Raw genomic sequence first — 19,456 nt, forward strand, 5'->3', positions numbered from 1 at the left:
ACACCGCTATCTGTATTAACATGGAAATCTCTACACCGCTACCTGTATCAACATGGAAATATCTACACCGCCACCTGAATGAACATGGAAATACCTACACTGCCATCCGTACGAACATGGAAATATCTACACCGCCATCTGTATGAACATGTAAATATCTACACCGCCTTCTGTATGAACATGGAAATATCTACACCGCTATCTGTATGAACATGGAAATATCTACACCGCTATTGGTATGAACATGGAAATATCCACACCGCCATCTGTACGAACATGGAAATAACTATACCGCCATTTGTATGAACATGTAAATATCTACACCGCCATTTGTATGAACCTGGAAATATCTACACCACTATCTGTATGAACTTGGAAATATCTACACTGCACTTTGTATAAATTGAAATTATCTACACCACTATCTCTATAAACATGGAAATATCTTCACTGCTATCGGCATAAACATGGAAATGTCTACACCGCTATCTGTATAAACATGGAAATATCTGTTCAACTATCTGTATAAACATGGAAATATCTGCACCGCTATCTGTATAAACATGGAAATATCTACACTGCTATCTGCATAAACATGGAAATATCCACACCGCTATCTGTGTAAACATGGAAATATCTACACTGCCATCTGTGTAAACATGAAAATATCTACACCGCCATCCCTATAAACATGGAAATATCTACACCGCTATCTGTGTGAACTTGGAAATATCTACACTGCTCTCTGTATAAAATTGAAATTATCTACACCACTATCTCTATAAACATGGAAATATCTACACTGCTATCTGTATAAACATGGAAATATCTACAACGCTATCTGTATAAACATGGAAATATCTACAACTCTGTCTCTATAAACTTGGAAATAACTACACACCTATCTCTGTAAACATGGAAATATCTAGACCGCCATCTCTATAAACATGGAAATATCTACACCACCATCTGTATAAACATGGAAATATCTATACCGCTATCTGCATAAACATGGAAATATCTACACCGCCATCTCTATGAACATGGAAATATCTACACCGCCATCTGTACGAACATGGAAATATCTATACCGCCATCTGTATGAACATGAAAATATCTACACCGCCATCTGTATGAACATGGAAATATCTACACCGCTAACTGTATGAACATGGAAATATCTACACCGCTGTCTGTATGAACATGGAAATATCTACACCGTTATCTGTATGAACATGGAAATATCTACACCGCTATCTGAATGAACATGGAAATATCTACAACGCTATCTGTACGAACATGGAAATATCTACACCGCTATCTGTATGAACATGCAAATATCTACACAGCTATCTGTATATCAATGGAAATATCTACACAACTATCTCTATTTACATGGAAATAACTACACTGCTATCTGTATAAACATGGAAATATCTACACCGCCACCTGTATGAACATGGAAATATCTACACTGCCATCCGTACGAACATGGAAATATCTACACCGCCATCTGTATGAACATATGAATATCTTCACCGCCATCTGTATGAACATGGAAATATCTACACTGCTAAATGTATGAACATGGAAATGTCTGCACCGCTATTGGTATGAACATGGAAATATCTACGGCGCTATCTGTATGAACATGGAAATACCTACACCGCTATCTGTATAAACATGGAAATATCTACACCGCTATCTGTATGAACATGGAAATATCTACACCGCCATCTATATGAACATGTAAATATCTACACCGCTAACTGTATGAACAAGGAAATATCTACACCGCTATCTGTATGAACATGGAAATATCTACACTGCTATCTGTATGAACATGGAAATATCTTCACCACTATCTTTATGAACATGGAAATATCTACACCGCTATCTCTATGAACATGCAAATATCTACACAGCTATCTGTATATCAATGGAAATATCTACACTGCTATCTCTATAAACATGGAAATATCTACACTGCTATCTCTATAAATATGGAAATATCTATCCCGCCAACTCTATGAACATGGAAATATCTACACCGCCATTTGTATGAACATGGAAATATCTACACCGCCATCTCTATGAACATGGAACTATCTACACCGCCATTTGTATGAACATGGAAAGATCTACACCACCATCTGTATGAACATGGAAATATATACACCACCATCTGTATGAACATGGAAATATCTTCACCGCCATCTGTATGAACATGGATATATGTACACTAGCATCTGGATGAACATGGAAATATCTACACTGCTATCTGCATGAACATGGAAATATCTACACAGCTATCTGAATATACATGGAAATATCTACACAGATTTCTCCATAAATATGGAAATAACTACAGCGCTATCTCTATAAACTTCGAAATATCTACACCGACATCTGTATGAACATGGAAATATCTACACCGCCATCTGTATGAACATGGACATATCTACACCGCCATCTGTATTAAGATGGAAATATCTACACCGCTATCTAAATAAACATGGAAATATCTGCCCAACTATCTGTATAAACACGGAAATATCCGCTCTGCTATCTGAATAAACATGGAAATATCCGCACCGCTATCTGTATAAACATGGAAATATCTACACTGCTATCTGCATAAACATGGAAATATCCACACCGCTATCTGTGTAAACATGGAAATGTCTACACCGCTATCTGCGTAAACATGGAAATATCTACGCCGCCATCTGTGTAAACATGAAAATATCTACACCGCCATCCCTATAAACATGGAAATACCTACACCGTCCTCTGTATGAACATGGAAATATCTACACAGCCATCTCTATAAACGGGAAATATCTACACCGCTATCTGTATGAACTTGGAAATATCTACACTGCTCTCTGTATGAAATTGAAATTATCTACACCACTATCTCTATAAACATGGAAATATTTACACTGCTATCTGTATAAACTTGGAAATATCTACACCGCTATCTGTATAAACATGGAAATATCTACAATGCTGTCTCTATAAACTTGGAAATAACTACACCACTATCTCTGCAAACATGGAAATATCTAGACCGCCATCTCTATAAACCTGGAAATATCTACACCACCATCTGTATAAACATGGAAATATCTATACCGTTATCGGCATAAACATGGAAGTATCTACACCGCCATCTCTATGAACATGGAAATATCTACACCGCCATCTGTATGAACGTGGAAATATCTACACCGCTATCTGTATGAACATGGAAATATCTACACTGCTATCTGTATAAACATGGAAATATCTACACCGCTATCTGTATAAACATGGAAATATCTTCACCGCTATCTGTATAAACATGGAAATATCTACAACGCTGTCTCTATAAACTTGGAAATAACTACACACCTATCTCTGTAAACATGGAAATATCTAGACCGCCATCTCTATAAACATGGAAATATCTACACCACCATCTGTATAAACATGGAAATATCTATAACGCTATCTGCATAAACATGGAAATATCTACACCGCCATCTCTATGAACATGGAAACATCTACACCGCCATCTGTACGAACATGGAAATATCTATACCGCCATCTGTATGAACATGTAAATATCTAAACCGCCATCTGTATGAACATGGAAATATCTACACCGCTAACTGTATGAACATGGAAATATCTACACCGCTGTCTGTATGAACATGGAAATATCTACACCGCTATCTGTATGAACATGGAAATATCTACACCGCTATCTGAATGAACATGGAAATATCTACAACGCTATCTGTACGAACATGGAAATATCTACACCGCTATCTGTATGAACATGCAAATATCTACACAGCTATCTGTATATCAATGGAAATATCTACAAAACTATCTCTATTAACATGGAAATAACTAAACTGCTATCTGTATAAACATGGAAATATCTACACTGCCACCTGTATGAACATGGAAATATCTTCACTGCCATCCGTACGAACATGGAAATATCTACACCGCCATCTGTATGAACATATGAATATCTTCACCGCCATCTGTATGAACATGGAAATATCTACACTGCTAAATGTATGGACATGGAAATGTCTGCACCGCTATTGGTATGAACATGGAAATTCTACGGCGCTATCTGTATGAACATGGAAATATCTACACTGCTATCTGTATGAACATGGAAATATCTTCACCACTATCTTTATGAACATGGAAATATCTACACCGCTATCTCTATGAACATGCAAATATCTACACAGCTATCTGTATATCAATGGAAATATCTACACTGCTATCTCTATAAACATGGAAATATCTACACTGCTATCTCTATAAATATGGAAATATCTATCCTGCCATCTCTATGAACATGGAAATATCTACACCGCCATTTGTATGAACATGGAAATATCTACACCGCCATCTCTATGAACATGGAACTATCTACACCGCCATTTGTATGAACATGGAAAGATCTACACCACCATCTGTATGAACATGGAAATATATACACCACCATCTGTATGAACATGGAAATATCTTCACCGCCATCTGTATGAACATGGATATATGTACACTAGCATCTGGATGAACATGGAAATATCTACACTGCTATCTGCATGAACATGGAAATATCTACACAGCTATCTGAATATACATGGAAATATCTACACAGATTTCTCCATAAATATGGAAATAACTACAGCGCTATCTCTATAAACTTCGAAATATCTACACCGACATCTGTATGAACATGGAAATATCTACACCGCCATCTGTATGAACATGGACATATCTACACCGCCATCTGTATTAAGATGGAAATATCTACACCGCTATCTGCATAAACATGGAAATATCTGCCCAACTATCTGTATAAACATGGAAATATCCGCTCCGCTATCTGAATAAACATGGAAATATCCGCACCGCTATCTGTATAAACATGGAAATATCTACACTGCTATCTGCATAAACATGGAAATATCCACACCGCTATCTGTGTAAACATGGAAATGTCTACACCGCTATCTGCGTAAACATGGAAATATCTACGCCGCTAATCTGTGTAAACATGAAAATATCTACACCGCCATCCTTATAACCATGGAAATATCTACACCGTCCTCTGTATGAACATGGAAATATCTACACAGCCATCTCTATAAACGGGGAAATATCTACACCGCTATCTGTATGAACTTGGAAATATCTACACTGCTCTCTGTATGAAATTGAAATTATCTACACCACTATCTCTATAAACATGGAAATATCTACACTGCTATCTGTATAAACTTGGAAATATCTACACCGCTATCTGTATAAACATGGAAATATCTTTACCGCTATCTGTATAAACATGGAAATATCTACAATGCTGTCTCTATAAACTTGGAAATAACTACACCACTATCTCTGTAAACATGGAAATATCTAGACTGCCATCTCTATAAACATGGAAATATCTACACCACCATCTGTATAAACATGGAAATATCTATACCGTTATCGGCATAAACATGGAAGTATCTACACCGCCATCTCTATGAACATGGAAATATCTACACCGCCATCTGTACGAACGTGGAAATATCTTCACCGCTATCTTTATGAACATGGAAATATCTACACCGTTATCTGTATGAACATGGAAATATCTACACCGCTATCTGTATGAACATGCAAATATCTACACTGCTATCAGTACGAACATGGAAATATCTACACTGCTATCTGTATGAACACGCAAATATCTACAAAGCTATCTGTATATCAATGGAAATATCTACACAGCTGTCTTTATAAACATGGAAATAACTACACTGCTATCAGTATAAACATGGAAATAGCTACACCGCCACTTGTATGAACATGGAAATATCTACACCGCTATCTGTATGAACATGGAAATATCTACACTGCTATCTGTAAAAACATGGAAATATCTACACCGCTATCTATATGAACATGGAAATATCTACACCGCTATCTGTATGACCATGCAAATATCTACACAGCTATCTGTATATCAATGGAAATATCTACACTGCTATCTCTATAAACATGGAAATAACTACACTGCTATCTGTATAAATACGGAAATATCTACACCGCCATCTCTATGAAGATGGATATATCTGCACCGCGATTTGTATGAACATGGAAATATCTGCACAGCCATCTCTATGAACATGGAAATATCTACAACGCCATTTGTATGAACATGGAAATATCTACATCACCATCTGTATGAACATGGAAATATCTACACCACCATCTGTATAAACATGGAAATATCTATACCGTTATCGGCATAAACATGGAAGTATCTACACCGCCATGTCTATGAACATGGAAATATCTACACCGCCATCTGTACGAACGTGGAAATATCTATACCGCCATCTGTATGAACATGTAAATATCTACACCGCCATCTGTATGAACATGGAAATATCTACACCGCTAACTGTATGAACATGGAAATATCTACACCGCTATCTGTATGAACATGGAAATATCTACACCGTTATCTGTATGAACATGGAAATATCTACACCGCTATCTGTATGAACATGGAAATATCTACACTTCTATCAGTACGAACATGGAAATATCTACACTGCTATCTGTATGAACACGCAAATATCTACACAGCTATCTGTATATCAATGGAAATATCTACACAGCTGTCTTTATAAACATGGAAATAACTACACTACTATCTGTATAAACATGGAAATAGCTACACCGCCACCTGTATGAACATGGAAATATCTACACCGCTATCTGTATGAACATGGAAATATCTACACTGCTATCTGTAAAAACATGGAAATATCTACACCGCTATCTATATGAACATGGAAATATCTACACCGCTACCTGTATGACCATGCAAATATCTACACAGCTATCTGTATATCAATGGAAATATCTACACTGCTATCTCTATAAACATGGAAATAACTACACCGCTATCTGTATAAATACGGAAATATCTACACCGCCATCTCTATGAAGATGGAAATATCTGCACCGCGATTTGTATGAACATGGGAATATCTGCACCGCCATCTCTATGAACATGGAAATATCTACACCACCATCTGTATGAACATGGATATATGTACACCGGCATCTGGATGAACATGGAAATATCTACACCGCTATCTGCCTGAACATGGAAATATCTACACAGCTATCTGAATATACGTGGAAATATCTACATAGATTTCTCTATAAATGTGGAAATAACTACAGCGCTATCTCTATAAACTTCGAAATATCTACACCGCCATCTGTACGAACATGGAAATATCTACACTGCCATCTGTACAAACATGGACATATCTACACCGCCATCTGTATTAAGATGGAAATATCTACACCGCTATCTGTATAAACATGGAAATATCTGCCCAACTATCTGTATAAACATGGAAATATCCGCACCGCTATCTGTATAAACATGGAAATATCTACACTGCTATCTGCATAAACATGGAAATATCCACACCGCTATCTGTGTAAACATGGAAATGTCTACACCGCTATCTGTGTAAACATGGAAATATCTACACCGCCATCTGTGTAAACATAAAAATATCTACACCGCCATCCCTATAAACATGGAAATATCTACACCGCCATCAGTATGAACATGGAAATATCTACACCGCCATCTCTATAAACGTGGAAATATCTACACCGCTATCTGTATGAACTTGGAAATATCTACACTGCTCTCTGTATAGAATTGAAATTATCAACACCACTATCTCTATAAAAATGGACCTATCTACACTGCTATCTCTATAAACATGGAAATATCTTCACCGCTATCTGTATAAACATGGAAATATCTTCACCGCTTTCTATATAAACATGGAAATATCTGCAACGCTGTCACTATAAACTTGGAAATAACTACACCACTATCTCTGTAAACATGGAAATACCTAGACCGCCATCTCTATAAACATGGAAATATCTACACCACCATCTGTATAAACATGGAAATATCTATACCGCTATCTGCATAAACATGGAAATATCTACACCGCCATCTGTATGAACATGTAAATATCTACACCGCCATCTGTATGAACATGGAAATATCTACACCGCTAACTGTATGAACATGGAAATATCTACACCGCTGTCTGTATGAACATGGAAATGTCTACACCGTTATCTGTATGAACATGGAAATATCTACACCGCTATCTGTATGAACATGGAAATATCTACACCGCTATCTGTACGAACATGGAAATATCTGCACCGCTATCTGTATGAACATGCAAATATCTACACAGCTATCTGTATATCAATGGAAATATCTCCACAGATATCTCTATTAACATGGAAATAACTACACTGCTATCTGTATAAACGTGGAAACATCTACACCGCCACCTGTATGAACATGGAAATATCTACACTGCCATCCGTACAAACATGGAAATATCTACACCGCCATCTGTATGAACATGGAAATATCTTCACCGCCATCTGTATGAACATGGAAATATCTACACCGCTAAATATATGAACATGGAAATGTCTACACCGCTATTGGTATGAACATGGAAATATCTACGCCTCTATCTGTATGAACATGGAAATATCTACACCGCTATCTGTATGAACATGGAAATATCTACTCCGCTATCTGTATGAACATGGAAATATCTGCACCGCCATCTGTATGAACATGTAAATATCTACACCGCCATCTGTATGAACATGGAAATATCTATACCGCTCACTGTATGAACATGGAAATATCTACACCGCTATCTGTATGAACATGGAAATATCTACACCGCTAACAGTATGAACATGGAAATATCTACACCGCTATCTGTATGAACATGAAAATATCTACACCGCTATCTCTATGAACACGCAAATATCTACACAGCTATCTGTATATCAATGGAAATATCTACACTGCTATCTCTATAAACATGGTAATAACTACACTGCTATCTGTATAAACATGGAAATATCTACACCGCCACCTGTATGAACATGGAAATATCTACACCGCTATCTGCATAAACATGGGAATATCTTCACCGCTATCTGTATAAACATGGAAATATCTATATCGCCATTTGTATGAACATGTAAATATCTACACCGCCATCTGTATGAACATGGAAATATCTACACCGCTATCTGTATGAACATGGAAATATCTACACCGCTAACAGTATGAACATGGAAATATCTACACCGCTATCTGTATGAACATGAAAATATCTACACCGCTATCTCTATGAACACGCAAATATCTACACAGCTATCTGTATATCAATGGAAATATCTACACTGCTATCTCTATAAACATGGTAATAACTACACTGCTATCTGTATAAACATGGAAATATCTACACCGCCACCTGTATGAACATGGAAATATCTACACCGCTATCTGCATAAACATGGGAATATCTTCACCGCTATCTGTATAAACATGGAAATATCTACAACGCTGTCTCTATAAACTTGGAAATAACTACACCACTATCTCTGTAAACATGGAAATATCTAGACCGCCATCTCTATATACATGGAAATATCCACACCACCATCTGTATAAACATGGAAATATCTATACCGCTATCTGTATAAACATGGAAATACCTATAACGCTGTCTCTATAAACTTGGAAATAACTACACCACTATCTCTGTAAACATGGAAATATCTAGACCGCCATCTCTATAAACATGGAAATATCTACACCACCATCTGTATAAACATTGAAATAACTATACCGCTATCTGCATAAACATGGAAATATCTACACCGCCATCTCTATGAACATGGAAATATATACACCGCCATCTGTACGAACACGGAAATATCTATATCGCCATTTGTATGAACATGTAAATATCTACACCGCCATCTGTATGAACATGGAAATATCTACACCGCTAACTGTATGAACATGGAAATATCTACACCGCTATCTGTATGAACACGGAAATATCTACACCGTTATCTGTATGAACATGGAAATATCTACTACACCGCTATCTGTACGAACATGGAAATATCTACACCGCTATCTGTACGAACATGGAAATATCTACACCGATATCTGTATGAACATGCAAATATCTACATAGCTATCTGTATATCAATGGAAATATCTACACCGCTATCTGTATTAACATGGAAATCTCTACACCGCTACCTGTATCAACATGGAAATATCTACACCGCCACCTGAATGAACATGGAAATACCTACACTGCCATCCGTACGAACATGGAAATATCTACACCGCCATCTGTATGAACATGTAAATATCTACACCGCCTTCTGTATGAACATGGAAATATCTACACCGCTATCTGTATGAACATGGAAATATCTACACCGCTATTGGTATGAACATGGAAATATCCACACCGCCATCTGTACGAACATGGAAATAACTATACCGCCATTTGTATGAACATGTAAATATCTACACCGCCATTTGTATGAACCTGGAAATATCTACACCACTATCTGTATGAACTTGGAAATATCTACACTGCACTTTGTATAAATTGAAATTATCTACACCACTATCTCTATAAACATGGAAATATCTTCACTGCTATCGGCATAAACATGGAAATGTCTACACCGCTATCTGTATAAACATGGAAATATCTTCACTGCTATCTGTATAAACATGGAAATATCTACAACGCTGTCTCTATAAACTTGGAAATAACTACACCACTATCTCTGTAAACATGGAAATATCTAGACTCCCATCTCTATATACATGGAAATATCCACACCACCATCTGTATAAACATGGAAATATCTATACCGCTATCTGTATGAACATGGAATTATCTACACCGCTATCTGTATGAACATGGAAATCTCTACACCGCTACCTGTATCAACATGGAAATATCTACACCGCTATCTGTATGAACATGGAAATCTCTACACCGCCATCTCTATGAACATGGAAATATCTACACCGCCATCTGTATGAACATGTAAATATCTACAACGCTATCTGTATGAACATGGAAATATCTACACCGCTAACTGTATGAACATGGAAATATCTACACCGCTATCTGTATGAACATGGAAATATCTACACCGCTATCTGTATGAACATGGAAATATCTACACCGCTATCTGTATGAATATGGAAATATCTACACCGCTATCTGTATGAACATGGAAATATCTACACCGCTATCTGTATGAACATGCAAATATCTACACAGCTATCTGCATAAACATGGAAATATCCACACCGCTATCTGTGTAAACATGGAAATGTCTACACCGCTATCTGTGTAAACATGGAAATATCTACACCGCCATCTGTGTAAACATGAAAATATCTACACCGCCATCCCGATAAACATGGAAATATCTACACCGCCATCTGTATGAACATGGAAATATCTACACCGCCATCTCTATAAACGTGGAAATATCTACACCGCTATCTGTATGAACTTGGAAATATCTGCACTGCTCTCTGTATAAAATTGAAATTATCTACACCACTATCTCTATAAACATGGAAATATCTACACCGCTCTCTGTATAAACAAGGAAATATCATCACAGCTATCTGTATAAACATGGAAATATTTACAACGCTGTCTCTATAAACTTGGAAATAACTACACCACTATCTCTGTAAACATGGAAATATCTAGACCTCCATCTCTATAAACATTGAAATATCTACACCACCATCTGAATAAACATGGAAATATCTATACCGCTATCTGCATGAACATGGAAATATCTACACCGCCATCTCTATGAACATGGAAATATCTACACCGCCATCTGTATGAACATGGACATATCTACCCCGCATGTGTATTAAGATGGAAATATCTACACCGCTATCTGCATAAACATGGAAATATCTGCCCAACTATCTGTATAAACATGGAAATATCCGCTCCGCTATCTGAATAAACATGGAAATATCCGCACCGCTATCTGTATAAACATGGAAATATCTACACTGCTATCTGCATAAACATGGAAATACCCACACCGCTATCTGTGTAAACATGGAAATATCTACACCGCCATCTGTGTAAACATGAAAATATCTACACCGCCATCCCTATAAACATGGAAATATCTACACCACCATCTGTATGAACATGGAAATATCTTCACCGCCATCTGTATGAACATGGATATACGTACACTAGCATCTGTATGAACATGGAAATATCTACTGCACCGCTATCTGTACGAACATGGAAATATCTACACCGCTATCTGTACGAACATGGAAATATCTACACCGATATCTGTATGAACATGCAAATATCTACATAGCTATCTGTATATCAATGGAAATATCTACACAGCTGTCTCTATAAACATGGAAATAACTACACTGTTATCTGTATAAACATGGAAATATCTACACCGCCACCTGTATGAACATGGAAATATCTACACCGCCATCCGTACGAACATGGAAATATCTACACCGCCATCTGTATGAACATGTAAATATCTACACCGCCTTCTGTATGAACATGGAAATATCTACACCACCATCTGTATAAACATGGAAATAACTATACCGCTATCTGCATAAACATGGAAATATCTACACCGCCATCTCTATGAACATGGAAATATATACACCGCCATCTGTAAGAACATGGAAATATCTATATCGCCATTTGTATGAACATGTAAATATCTACACCGCCATCTGTATGAACATGGAAATATCTACACCGCTAACTGTATGAACATGGAAATATCTACACCGCTATCTGTATGAACACGGAAATATCTACACCGTTATCTGTATGAACATGGAAATATCTACTACACCGCTATCTGTACGAACATGGAAATATCTACACCGCTATCTGTACGAACATGGAAATATCTACACCGATATCTGTATGAACATGCAAATATCTACATAGCTATCTGTATATCAATGGAAATATCTACACCGCTATCTGTATTAACATGGAAATCTCTACACCGCTACCTGTATCAACATGGAAATATCTACACCGCCACCTGAATGAACATGGAAATATCTACACTGCCATCCGTAGGAACATGGAAATATCTACACCGCCATCTGTATGAACATGTAAATATCTACACCGCCTTCTGTATGAACATGGAAATATCTACACCGCTATCTGTATGAACATGGAAATATCTACACCGCTATTGGTATGAACATGGAAATATCCACACCGCCATCTGTACGAACATGGAAATAACTATACCGCCATTTGTATGAACATGTAAATATCTACACCGCCATTTGTATGAACCTGGAAATATCTACACCACTATCTGTATGAACTTGGAAATATCTACACTGCACTTTGTATAAATTGAAATTATCTACACCACTATCTCTATAAACATGGAAATATCTTCACTGCTATCGGCATAAACATGGAAATGTCTACACCGCTATCTGTATAAACATGGAAATATCTTCACTGCTATCTGTATAAACATGGAAATATCTACAACGCTGTCTCTATAAACTTGGAAATAACTACACCACTATCTCTGTAAACATGGAAATATCTAGACTCCCATCTCTATATACATGGAAATATCCACACCACCATCTGTATAAACATGGAAATATCTATACCGCTATCTGTATGAACATGGAAATATCTACACTGCTATCTGTATGAACATGGAAATCTCTACACCGCTACCTGTATCAACATGGAAATATCTACACCGCTATCTGTATGAACATGGAAATCTCTACACCGCTATCTCTATGAACATGGAAATATCTACACCGCCATCTGTATGAACATGTAAATATCTACAACGCTATCTGTATGAACATGGAAATATCTACACCGCTAACTGTATGAACATGGAAATATCTACACCGCTATCTGTATGAACATGGAAATATCTACACCGCTATCTGTATGAACATGGAAATATCTACACCGCTATCTGTATGAATATGGAAATATCTACACCGCTATCTGTATGAACATGGAAATATCTACACCGCTATCTGTATGAACATGCAAATATCTACACAGCTATCTGCATAAACATGGAAATATCCACACCGCTATCTGTGTAAACATGGAAATGTCTACACCGCTATCTGTGTAAACATGGAAATATCTACACCGCCATCTGTGTAAACATGAAAATATCTACACCGCCATCTCTATAAACGTGGAAATATCTACACCGCTATCTGTATGAACTTGGAAATATCTGCACTGCTCTCTGTATAAAATTGAAATTATCTACACCACTATCTCTATAAACATGGAAATATCTACACCGCTCTCTGTATAAACAAGGAAATATCATCACAGCTATCTGTATAAACATGGAAATATTTACAACGCTGTCTCTATAAACTTGGAAATAACTACACCACTATCTCTGTAAACATGGAAATATCTAGACCTCCATCTCTATAAACATTGAAATATCTACACCACCATCTGAATAAACATGGAAATATCTATACCGCTATCTGCATGAACATGGAAATATCTACACCGCCATCTCTATGAACATGGAAATATCTACACCGCCATCTGTATGAACATGGACATATCTACCCCGCATGTGTATTAAGATGGAAATATCTACACCGCTATCTGCATAAACATGGAAATATCTGCCCAACTATCTGTATAAACATGGAAATATCCGCTCCGCTATCTGAATAAACATGGAAATATCCGCACCGCTAACTGTATAAACATGGAAATATCTACACTGCTATCTGCATAAACATGGAAATACCCACACCGCTATCTGTGTAAACATGGAAATATCTACACCGCCATCTGTGTAAACATGAAAATATCTACACCGCCATCCCAATAAACATGGAAATATCTACACCACCATCTGTATGAACATGGAAATATCTTCACCGCCATCTGTATGAACATGGATATACGTACACTAGCATCTGTATGAACATGGAAATATCTACTACACCGCTATCTGTACGAACATGGAAATATCTACACCGCTATCTGTACGAACATGGAAATATCTACACCGATATCTGTATGAACATGCAAATATCTACATAGCTATCTGTATATCAATGGAAATATCTACACAGCTGTCTCTATAAACATGGAAATAACTACACTGTTATCTGTATAAACATGGAAATATCTACACCGCCACCTGTATGAACATGGAAATATCTACACTGCCATCCGTACGAACATGGAAATATCTACACCGCCATCTGTATGAACATGTAAATATCTACACCGCCTTCTGTATGAACATGGAAATATCTACACCGCTATCTGTATGAACATGGAAATATCTACACCGCTATCGGTATGAACATGGAAATATCCACACCGCCATCTGTACGAACATGGAAATAACTATACCGCCATTTGTATGAACATGTAAATATCTACACCGCCATTTGTATGAACCTGGAAATATCTACACCACTATCTGTATGAACTTGGAAATATCTACACTGCACTTTGTATAAATTGAAATTATCTACACCACTATCTCTATAAACATGGAAATATCTTCACTGCTATCGGCATAAACATGGAAATGTCTACACCGCTATCTGTATAAACATGGAAATATCTTCACTGCTATCTGTATAAACATGGAAATATCTACAACGCTGTCTCTATAAACTTGGAAATAACTACACCACTATCTCTGTAAACATGGAAATATCTAGACTCCCATCTCTATATACATGGACATATCCACACCACCATCTGTATAAACATGGAAATATCTATACCGCTATCTGTATGAACATGGAAATATCTACACCGCTATCTGTATGAACATGGAAATCTCTACACCGCTATCTGTATCAACATGGAAATATCTACACCGCTATCTGTATGAACATGGAAATCTCTACACCGCTATCTCTATGAACATGGAAATATCTACACCGCCATCTGTATGAACATGTAAATATCTACACCGCTATCTGTATGAACATGGAAATATCTACACCGCTAACTGTGTGAACATGGAAATATCTACACCGCTATCTGTATGAACATGGAAATATCTACACCGCTATCTGTATGAACATGCAAATATCTACACAGCTATCTGCATAAACATGGAAATATCCACACCGCTATCTGTTTAAACATGGAAATGTCTACACCGCTATCTGTGTAAACATGGAAATATCTACACCGCCATCTGTGTAAACATGAAAATATCTACACCGCCATCCCTATAAACATGGAAATATCTACACCGCCATCTGTATGAACATGGAAATATCTACACCGCCATCTCTATAAACGTGGAAATATCTACACCGCTATCTGTATGAACTTGGAAATATCTGCACTGCTCTCTGTATAAAATTGAAATTATCTACACCACTATCTCTATAAACATGGAAATATCTACACCGCTCTCTGTACAAACAGGGAAATATCATCACAGCTATCTGTATAAACATGGAAATATTTACAACGCTGTCTCTGTAAACTTGGAAATAACTACACCACTATCTCTGTAAACATGGAAATATCTAGACCTCCATCTCTATAAACATGGAAATATCTACACCACCATCTGAATAAACATGGAAATATCTATACCGCTATCTGCATGAACATGGAAATATGTACACCGCCATCTCTATGAACATGGAAATATCTACACCTCCATCTGTATGAACATGGACATATCTACACCGCCATCTGTAATAAGATGGAAATATCTACACCGCTATCTGCATAAACATGGAAATATCTGCCCAACTATCTGTATAAACATGGAAATATCCGCTCCGCTATCTGAATAAACATGGAAATATCCGCACCGCTATCTGTATAAACATGGAAATATCTACACTGCTATCTGCATAAAGATGGAAATATCCACACCGCTATCTGTGTAAACATGGAAATATCTACACCGCCATCTGTGTAAACATGAAAATATCTACACCGCCATCCCTATAAACATGGAAATATCTACACCACCATCTGTATGAACATGGAAATATCTTCACCGCCATCTGTATGAACATGGATATATGTACACTAGCATCTGGATGAACATGGAAATATCTACACTGCTATCTGCATGAACATGGAAATATCTACACAGCTATCTGAATATACATGGAAATATCTACACAGATTTCTCCATAAATATGGAAATAACTACAGCGCTGTCTCTATAAACTTCGAAATATCTACACCGACATCTGTATGAACATGGAAATATCTACACCGCCATCTGTATGAACATAGACATATCTACACCGCCATCTGTATTAAGATGGAAATATCTACACCGCTACCTGCATAAACATGGAAATATCTGCCCAACTATCTGCATAAACATGGAAATATCCACACCGCTATCTGTGTAAACATGGAAATGTCTACACCGCTATCTGCGTAAACATGGAAATATCTACGCCGCCATCTGTGTAAACATGAAAATATCTACACCGCCATCCCTATAAACATGGAAATATCTACACCGTCCTCTGTATGAACATGGAAATATCTACACAGCCATCTCTTTAAATGGGGAAATATCTACACCGCTATCTGTATGAACTTGGAAATATCTACACTGCTCTCTGTATGAAATTGAAATTATCTACACCACTATCTCTATAAACATGGAAATATCTACACTGCTATCTGTATAAACGTGGAAATATCTACACCGCTATCTGTATAAACATGGAAATATCTTTACAGCTATCTGTATAAACATGGAAATATCTACAACGCTGTCTCTATAAACTTGGAAATAACTACACCACTATCTCTGTAAACATGGAAATATCTAGACCGCCATCTCTATAAACATGGAAATATCTACACCACCATCTGTATAAACATGGAAATATCTATACCGTTATCGGCATAAACATGGAAGTATTTACACCGCCATCACTATGAACATGGAAATATCTACACCGCCATCTGTACGAACGTGGAAATATCTATACCGCCATCTGTATGAACATGTAAATATCTACACCGCCATCTGTATGAACATGGAAATATCTACACCGCTAACTGTATGAACATGGAAATATCTACACCGCTATCTGTATGAACATGGAAATATCTACACCGTTATCTGTATGAACATGGAAATATCTACACCGCTATCTGTATGAACATGGAAATATCTACACTGCTATCAGTACGAACATGGAGATATCTACACTGCAATCTGTATGAACACGCAAATATCTACACAGCTATGTGTATATCAATGGAAATATCTACACAGCTGTCTTTATAAACATGGAAATAACTACACTGCTATCAGTATAAACATGGAAATAGCTACACCGCCACCTGTATGAACATGGAAATATCTACACCGCTATCTGTATGAACATGGAAATATCTACACTGCTATCTGTAAAAACATGGAAATATCTACACCGCTATCTATATGAACATGGAAATATCTACACCGCTATCTGTATGACCATGCAAATATCTACAGAGCTATCTGTATATCAATGGAAATATCTACACTGCTATCTCTATAAACATGGAAATAACTACACCGCTATCTGTATAAATACGGAAATATCTACACCGCCATCTCTATGAAGATGGAAATATCTGCACCGCGATTTGTATGAACATGGAAATATCTGCACCGCCATCTCTATGAACATGGAAATATCTACACCGCCATTTGTATGAACATGGAAATATCTACACCACCATCTGTATGAACATGGAAATATCTTCACCACCATCTGTATGAACATGGATATATGTACACCGGCATCTGGATGAACATGGAAATATCTACACCGCTATCTGCCTGAACATGGAAATATCTACACAGCTATCTGAATATACGTGGAAATATCTACATAGATTTCTCTATAAATATGGAAATAACTACAGCGCTATCTCTATAAACTTCGAAATATCTACACCGCCATCTGTATGAACATGGAAATATCTACACTGCCATCTGTACAAACATGGACATATCTACACCGCCATCTGTATTAAGATGGAAATATCTACACCGCTATCTGTATAAACATGGAAATATCTGCCCAACTATCTGTATAAACATGGAAATATCCGCACCGCTATCTGTATAAACATGGAAATATCTACACTGCTATCTGCATAAACATGGAAATATCCACACCGCTATCTGTGTAAACATGGAAATGTCTACACCGCTATCTGTGTAAACATGGAAATATCTACACCGCCATCTGTGTAAACATGAAAATATCTACACCGCCATCCCTATAAACATGGAAATATCTACACCGCCATCAGTATGAACATGGAAATATCTACACCGCCATCTCTATAAACGTGGAAATATCTACACCGCTATCTGTATGAACTTGGAAATATCTACACTGCTCTCTGTATAGAATTGAAAT

This window comes from Gorilla gorilla, chromosome 3 (genome assembly GCF_029281585.2).
Source record: "Gorilla gorilla gorilla isolate KB3781 chromosome 3, NHGRI_mGorGor1-v2.1_pri, whole genome shotgun sequence".
In the NCBI taxonomy this organism is placed as follows: Eukaryota; Metazoa; Chordata; class Mammalia; order Primates; family Hominidae; genus Gorilla; species Gorilla gorilla.